The following is an 8,021-nucleotide window of genomic DNA, read 5'->3' as shown; positions in this document are numbered from 1 at the left end:
TCGCGTTGCACGAATGCGAAAAAAGAATCGCGTATCTCAGTTAGTCTGTATGCTTTAAGTAAAGTTGAACTGAAAGTGCATTGTGGCTGATCAATCGCGATTGAAAGATCAATTGGTGAGCTCGTTTCATGCTTTTGTTTCAAGTCTGTAAAATATGTATGATTCATTAATTCATTCATTTATTGGTATTACATTGATATTACAATAAAACAGCGACAACCTCGGCTACAGCTCACACTCGTCAGATCTTGCAGCACTTGGTCAGCCCATCGTGCCCGCTATGCTCCTCGCCTTCTTGTACCTGCCGGATCGGAAGCGAGTATCATTTTTGCAGGGTTGTTTTCCGGTATTCTTACAACATGCCCCGCTCAACGCATTCTTCCAGTTTTTGCTGCCTTCAAAGTTCGTCGTAGAGTGCAGCGAGCTCGTGGTTCATCGTGGGACGAATCTTTTTTTACCACAGATTCTTCTGGAGCCCATTGTAGACTCGACTTCAACAGATGTGGCGTCCCCGTATTTCAAGGCTAACATTGTTGTCCGCCGTCAGCAAGGATCCGAGGTAAATGAATTCATTTACCACCTCGAAGGTATCCCCGTCAATCATAACGCTGGTTCCTAGGCGAGCTCTGTCGCGTTCGGTTCGCTCGAAATCTTTACGCAGGTCTGCACACCGTCCATCGTCGCTCTAATCAGTCTTGTGAGCTTCCCGGGAAAGCTGTTCTCGTCCATGATTCTCCATAGCTCTATGCGGTCGATACTGTCGTATGCCGCTTTAAAATCAATGAACAAGTGATGCATAGAGACCTGATATTCCCGTCATTATTGGAGGATTTTCCGTACTGTGAAGATCTGGTCTGTCATCGAGCGGCCGATCACGAAACCGACTTGATAATTTCCCCCAAACTTATTTGCTATTGGTGATAGACTACGGAAGATGATCTGGGATAATACTTTGAAGGCGGCATTTAGGATACTGATCGATCGATAGTTCTCACATTCTAGCTTGTCGCCCTTTTTGTAGATAGGGCATATAACCCCTATCTTCCACTCCTCCGGTAGCTGTTCAGTCTCCCAGATTCTGACTATCAGCCGATGCAGACAAGCGACTAACTTCTCCGGGCCCATCTTAATGAGTTCTGCTCCGATATCATCCTTCTCAGCTGCCTTGTTATTCTTGAGATGTTGAACGGCATCCTTAACTTCCCTCAAAGTGAGAGCTGGTTAGTTGCTATTGTCCAACATTCTGACGTAGTCATTTCTTCCGCTGTCTTGAACCTCCGAGTCTGTGCTCTCAGCGCCATTCAAGTGTTTGTCGTAGTGCTGCTTCCACCTTTCGATCACCTCGCGTCCGTCCGACAAAATGTTCCCATCTTTATCCCTGCACATTTAGGCTCGCGGCACGAAGCCTCTGCGGGATGCGTTGAGTTTTTGATAGAACTTTCGCGTTTCTTGGGTGCGGTGCAACAGATCTATTTTTCACATTCCGTCTACTTCAGGCGGCGCTTTTTCTCCTGGAACAAACGGGTATGATGCTTCCACTTCTGTCTATAACGACCCACGTTCTGTCGAGTACCTTGTTGCAGCATTACTGCTCGCGCTGCGTTCTTATCCTCCAGAATCATTCTACACTCCTCGTCGAACCAATCGTTCCGTCGACTCCGTTCTACTTTCCCAACAAAGTTCTTGCCTGCGACGTTGATGGCTACTTTTATTGTACTCCAGTTTCGGCGAGCGAATCCTCTTCCGGCAAGGTTTGTTCCAGATACTGGGCGTATGCTGTGGCGACATCCGGCTACTTCTCGCTCAAGGTCATACCGAGGTGGGGGTCGGTACCGTAGGTTGTTGATAACGAAGAGTTTTCGGCGCAGCTTTACCATAACCAGGTAGTGGTCGGAGTCGATGTTACCGCCACGATAGGTCCTGACATCGATAATGTCAGAGAAATGCCGTCCATCAATCAAAACGTGATCGATTTGTGATTCTGTTTGCTGTGGTGTATCGGTACGGCAGGCTATGTTGGAAATAGGTGCTACGAATGGCCATATTATTGGAGGCGGCGAAATCAATCAGTCGAAGGCCGTTCCCGTTTGTCAGCCGGTGGACGCTGAACTTTCCAATCGTCGGTCTGAACTCATCCTCCTGGCCAACCTGAGCGTTTGAATCTCCTATGATGATCTCAATGTCGTGGCTTAGGCAGCGATCGTATTCACGTTCAAGCTGCGCGTAAAATGCATATTTATCATCATCAGTGCTTCCGGTGTGAGGGCTGTGCACGTTGATTATGCTAATGTTGAAGAATCGGTCCTTGATCCTCAACCTGCACATTCTTTCATTGATCGGTCACCACTCGACCTCGCGTTTTTGCATGTCGCCCATCACGATGAAAGCTGTTCCCAGCTCGTGTGTGTGTTGCCGCAGCTCTGGTAGCTGGTATGATTACCTCTAAACGTTCACACCATTGAACACTTCCAACAAACCTCCTGCTGTGCTACGATGCCGAATTCGCAGTCCTTCAATGCATTGGAGAGTATGCGGGTACTTCTGATGAAGTTGAGGGATTTTCAGTTCCACGTACCGAGTTTCCAATCGTTAGTCCCGTTACCCAAGTAACCAGTAAGCACGATATTGCGGCACGGTAACAGCATTACATGCGCATATACGGTAATCATTTGATGCTTGTCAGTTTTATATACGCATATAATGCTATTATAATGCCAGAAAAGGCGAAATAGCGTGCCATTATAATGCGAAGATATAACCGTGCTTCTCGGCATCACTAGTGCTGATATAAGACCACGTGAGAAACGTCAGTTGTTTTCGCCAGGTTTTTCGGGCGAATATTTTGTGCTTTCGCGTATGCGGCCAAGCAGCTGGTACACGAGGTAAATAAATAAATGAATGAAAACGGAAACCTCGAATAGTATGCAAAATGTAATAAAATGATTGAGATAGTACTTCTCCGTATCAGACTTATTCATTTTGGTGGTTTTCATCCTTTTGAGGACTTGAAATTGCCACATATTGATCCTTGTTTTATGATGATGAAATTCCTCATTTTGCGTCCCGAACCTGCGACACCTGTATTGTTGAGTTGTTGAAGTTCTGCTCCTTTGCTCCTTCGCCCACATAAGATGAATAGTATTGGAAAGAAAAGTGACCAATTTAAACCACCACTTTTCCCCGTCATAAAACCTGCAATTGTAGTAGTGAGAATACTTATGTTTGACTCCCTCTCACCACTATATGTAAACACAAAGCACGTGGTATATCTGTCAAAACACTGGATGACATTTAAACAGGCCCTGTATGCGAATATAGAGCCAATATAGTGCTTATTTAATGCCCGTATACATCAGGCTTAGAAGCATTAATGATGCTGTAATAGGGTTTCTATGCAGCGGAAGTGCTGTTATAAGGTGTGTAAGCATTTGTGGTGCTATTATAATGCATGTACGCATTTATGATGCTGATTAAGGGCTTATTATTAGTGCTTATGGTTACTTGGGTCATAAGCATGCTTATGTCTCACAAATAATTGTTTATCATGCAGATGTAAACATCAAACATCTCTCCCAGTAAACTTTGTGGAGATGCAGAGGTAAACACGGTCTCTAAATAGCAAAGGTTACACACTAACATTCCTTCCAACAATCCCACCTGTCTGCAAGGACGTGGTCGGCGCCGTTATTTACCCTATATAAATAGAGGCACTGAATTATGCACACTGAAGAAGATTATTGCAAATCCAAGCCCATCTTCTAGTTGACGTCTTATCTAGCAGACAGATAGAGGGTACAAGAAATACAACCAAAGCTATTGAGTGATTGGTGATTGAAGCCGGTGTTATTTTTCCGTTCCTTCGAAAAAGTACAAATTTAACGTGTCATAATGTGTGTACTATCCTTCATTTCCTTTATTGTGCATCCCGATAAAATTCAGAAAAAATAAATTTGCTCAATTTCCTCTTCTTTATCAACGAACTTAAGGTAACACACGATAGACTCATCGTGGCATCCATGAACAATCTATGTTCAAACTATCGTTGAAAAGAAAATATTTCTGTTTTATATCATATCGATCATTCGGTGATCTATCCCCGGATCATATGCTTGCTAACAACAGGCATGTTGATACACTTTCAGTTCATCTATGTCCGGTAGAAACGATATTACATCCCCAAAACTACAAAATTGATCATCATTTATGGATAGCAAACAGTTGCACCTTAAGCACCGCCAACACATTTTCAATCGGAAGGGTTTTGGCGCGCTCGAACTGACACATCCTCCGTTGTGGTGAAACTTCTTCCGTCGACGTGATGTTGGACAGTTTTCTAAAACAGTCGAGATAAAAGCCGAGCTGGCAGAGCAATGACAGTTAGTTCGTTCAAAACTTCGCTTCGGAAGTCCAACTGGCGAACTCCAGATTGGTGCTGCGAAGTCAATATGCTCCTGTGTGCGCGCTGTAATGTAATGTTTGTCTATTCCGAAAACGAAGATTTACAATTCAATACAGTACCAGATTTACGGCCTAACTGACAAATGTAAACAAATTGAGTTTTATTCACCTAACAGTTTATTTGATAAAGCAAAGTCCACCTCACAAGTGACCCCTAATTCATGCGGCTTTAAGCTTACCGTGCCTAAGAATGAATGGTTAGTGGGGTCTTAATAAAACCTAACCGCAAACGGAGCCTGTGGAGTATCAGGGCGCCCTCTACAGTATTATGTCCTTCCTGTGCTACCCGGAGCAATGGTGCAGGTGACCTTGTGTTTCTCCGAGATAATCGGCTGCCCTTCTTCAGTCTCAAGCCTGAGGCTAAATAAGGGTGGGATTATTAATACGTTGTAATTTAGTTTAAATTTTCACCTTTATGGTTTCGCATTATGCGTTTTACACAGTGTATTCTGTGCTTTTCGCCTTTGGCGACTTTTAAGAGATACCAATCTGGTTTTTTCGCTGCTGGTCTTTTTCGTGCTGAGATTTCGAAAAGCTTAATCCTGCCTAGTTTGGGCAGTGGCCCATTGTCTGATCATCGCTACATCTCTATGAACATATGAATGTAAATTCTCAGATTTTGCTTTTTTTTTATACTCCACAAAGTGGGAATTGGTTGTGACCAAATTCAATGGGTTCTCTCCGTCCATTGGATGTCCTAATGATTTGGATGTTTCCACTTCCGGTGAATTGGGACACAATTGTCCTTGCTTCGAGTGATCTAACAATTGCTTGTCACTTTGCTTATAGGAGATGTTCCTCACAACTCCCTTTGGGTTCATTCAAATATTACGTAACGCAAAATTTGCCAATTTTAGACCCTCCCCCACGTAACAGCTTTTGTATGAAAAATTTTAAATTTTTGTATGAACCGTAACACTATGTCAGACCCCCTCCCTCCCCCTGTTGCGTTACGTAATATTTGAACAATCCCTTTGCGGGACGAGTGGACGTCTGGCTATTTGTAAAGGAATATGTCAGATAGTCAGGCTGTTTTTAAAGCTCTTGCTTCGGCCAACTCAGGATCTAAGCTTGTTTTCGCATGTCGAACTCAATTTGAGAAACTGAATTCAGTGAGCTCTGTATACATTGTATGGGTCCTGGCTGTTCTTCCATTGCTGAGAATGAATTGGCTAATGAACTAGCTCGCAATGGAACATCGCATGACTTCATTGGCCCTCAGGCAGCTATTCCAATTTTGAAGTTCTGGGTGAAGCTTCAGAAATTCTTGGGCGGCAACTCAGCACAAGAAACAATATTGGAATAATTTTGAGTCATGTCGTCAAACAAAATTGTACATTACTGAGCCTTCCCCAAAGGTGGCTAAGTGTTTAACAAATCTGTAAAAGCAGAATTGCAGTCTCTTGGTTACAAGTTTGACTGGCCACTGCCGACTCAACTATCACATGGTAAATATTCAGCGTGCTGACTCATTTGTGTGTGATAGTTGTGACTCCGATTATGGAACTTCGTATCACCTGATATGTAACTGTTCAGTTTTTGCGCAAATGCTATTCCAATTACTTGGTAAACACTTTTAGTGAAACTGAATTCAGAAGCCTGAATCTTCAGGACATTCTGTTATTCTTAACCCGCTGTGGAAATGAGCTATAGGCTCTCTTTACTCTCATGCGTTTTGCAGTGCCCTTTTTAGGGCGCTATTCGAACCCATTGTGGTATGGAGCTACATGCTCTCATTTCGCTTATGCGATCTTCCCTCTTCAAAGAACTCCTATTTCCTCCCATCTTTCCCTTCCCTCTCCTCTCCCATCGGGTAGATGATGAAATAGGCTCAAATATGGCGATGGCACAAATCTCCCAAATGGCGGTGCCTCTGGAGCCGGCCTTCTGATACCTGATACCTGATACCAACCCGATTCAGGTGTGGACCTACCCAGTTCCTAAGAACGAGAACGACATATGAGTGTAGCCATTATCGACGCGCCAGTTCATTAAACAGTCAACGCTCCCTAAATCGATATTGAAGGAACAATCGAGTTACAGAACACAAAACTAGTTCACAAAGGCTTTGGAAAATTTAACGATCATTGACACACGAGCCATAATTTCATCCCATTTATCCGCCTGCATTCATACAACACGCATGACATTTATCGTTCGTGGAAGATAACTAGCTATGAACGAAAACAAGACAGACACACACCACCCACTGTTTGGCACCGATCACTTGTGTCAACACTTGTAACATTCGCTGAACCACTCTCATTCTGATCAAGAAACAGAGGCGAATATTTTCCATTTTCTGTGCTATGTTTGCAACCAAAGGGGTGTCATTGGTCCAATAGATCATAATTAGGTTGGTCAAGGCTGACAATATGAAAGTAATTAGCAATTTTATGCAAAACATAAATCATCCGAATGGCTCGATACTGTTGCAGTCTGTGAGAGTTGCTACTCTTGAACGCTCTCGTGCCACGTACCAAACGAGAGAGTAAATGTTTACACTCATAGGGCTCTCCGAATGCGATGTGCCACGAACTGTTATGGTTCGCGAGCTGTTACACTCTCTGAATATGGTTCAATCAGCTAATTTTTTTTTTTTTTTTTTTTTTTTTTTTTTTTTTTTTTTTTTTTTTTTTTTTTTTTTTTTTTTTTTTTTTTTTTTTTTTTATGGTGTACTCAGCTGGAGCTGTATGACAGCTTCGTTGTCTGTGCTGGACCCCGTAGTGCAAATTTTAACCTCTACTTTTGCCAATATTTAGACGGAATAACCTATGTTGCCCGCTTTAACACTATTTTGGATGAATATTGTGCAGAAGTAGTTTTATTAAATTGTTTTTGCTTCAGATTCCTTCCCGTAGTCATGTTTGTATAGTCATCCTTTAGTTCTGAGCAATCGGATTCTTGTTTACGCATGGAGAAGCGACATGAAAATATATGTTATTAATTAATGCATTTCTTGGAAATAACATACAGAGCTATGTTGTAGTAGTCTATGTTGACAAATTGTAGCACAGATGTCATCTCCAAGCATCTTTTGACAATGATAGACAGAAAATGTTAATTATACATAATGCGGTCGTATATCAAACGATAGCGATAGGGAGATCCTTTTTTCCCGAATGGAATGAAGGTTATTGAAGTGAAAAACATGAAATGTACTTCCATTTATACGCGAACAAGAACTATCTGAAGTGCCTCGTCATTGTACGTCATGTGTTCTCTAGTATTTTAGTCGTTTATGCTACTAGTCTGAAACGTGACGTGTTATACTATATGAATAAATTTCAAAATATGAATCAAGTGTTTGGTTTTAAATAGTCTTTAGCTTCCGAAGGTCGTACTGGAATGCTTATCAATACAATACTTTTCTAGGAGAGATGACTGTCTATGTTGCCATCTTGTAGTACCGTATCCAAGTTGTAGATAATTAATATGAGGAGAAGTATCAAATCTAAATGTACTGTAAATGTGTTTGGTGTGGTCATCGATGTGCTTTATGTTCGTCTTATTGTTATTGTTCTGAGGTCTTCTTAAAATGAGAATTCAATTGAATAATGTCT

Source organism: Aedes aegypti, chromosome 2, assembly GCF_002204515.2.
Source record: "Aedes aegypti strain LVP_AGWG chromosome 2, AaegL5.0 Primary Assembly, whole genome shotgun sequence".
Taxonomy (NCBI): Eukaryota; Metazoa; Arthropoda; class Insecta; order Diptera; family Culicidae; genus Aedes; species Aedes aegypti.
This window is presented reverse-complemented; position numbering follows the sequence as displayed.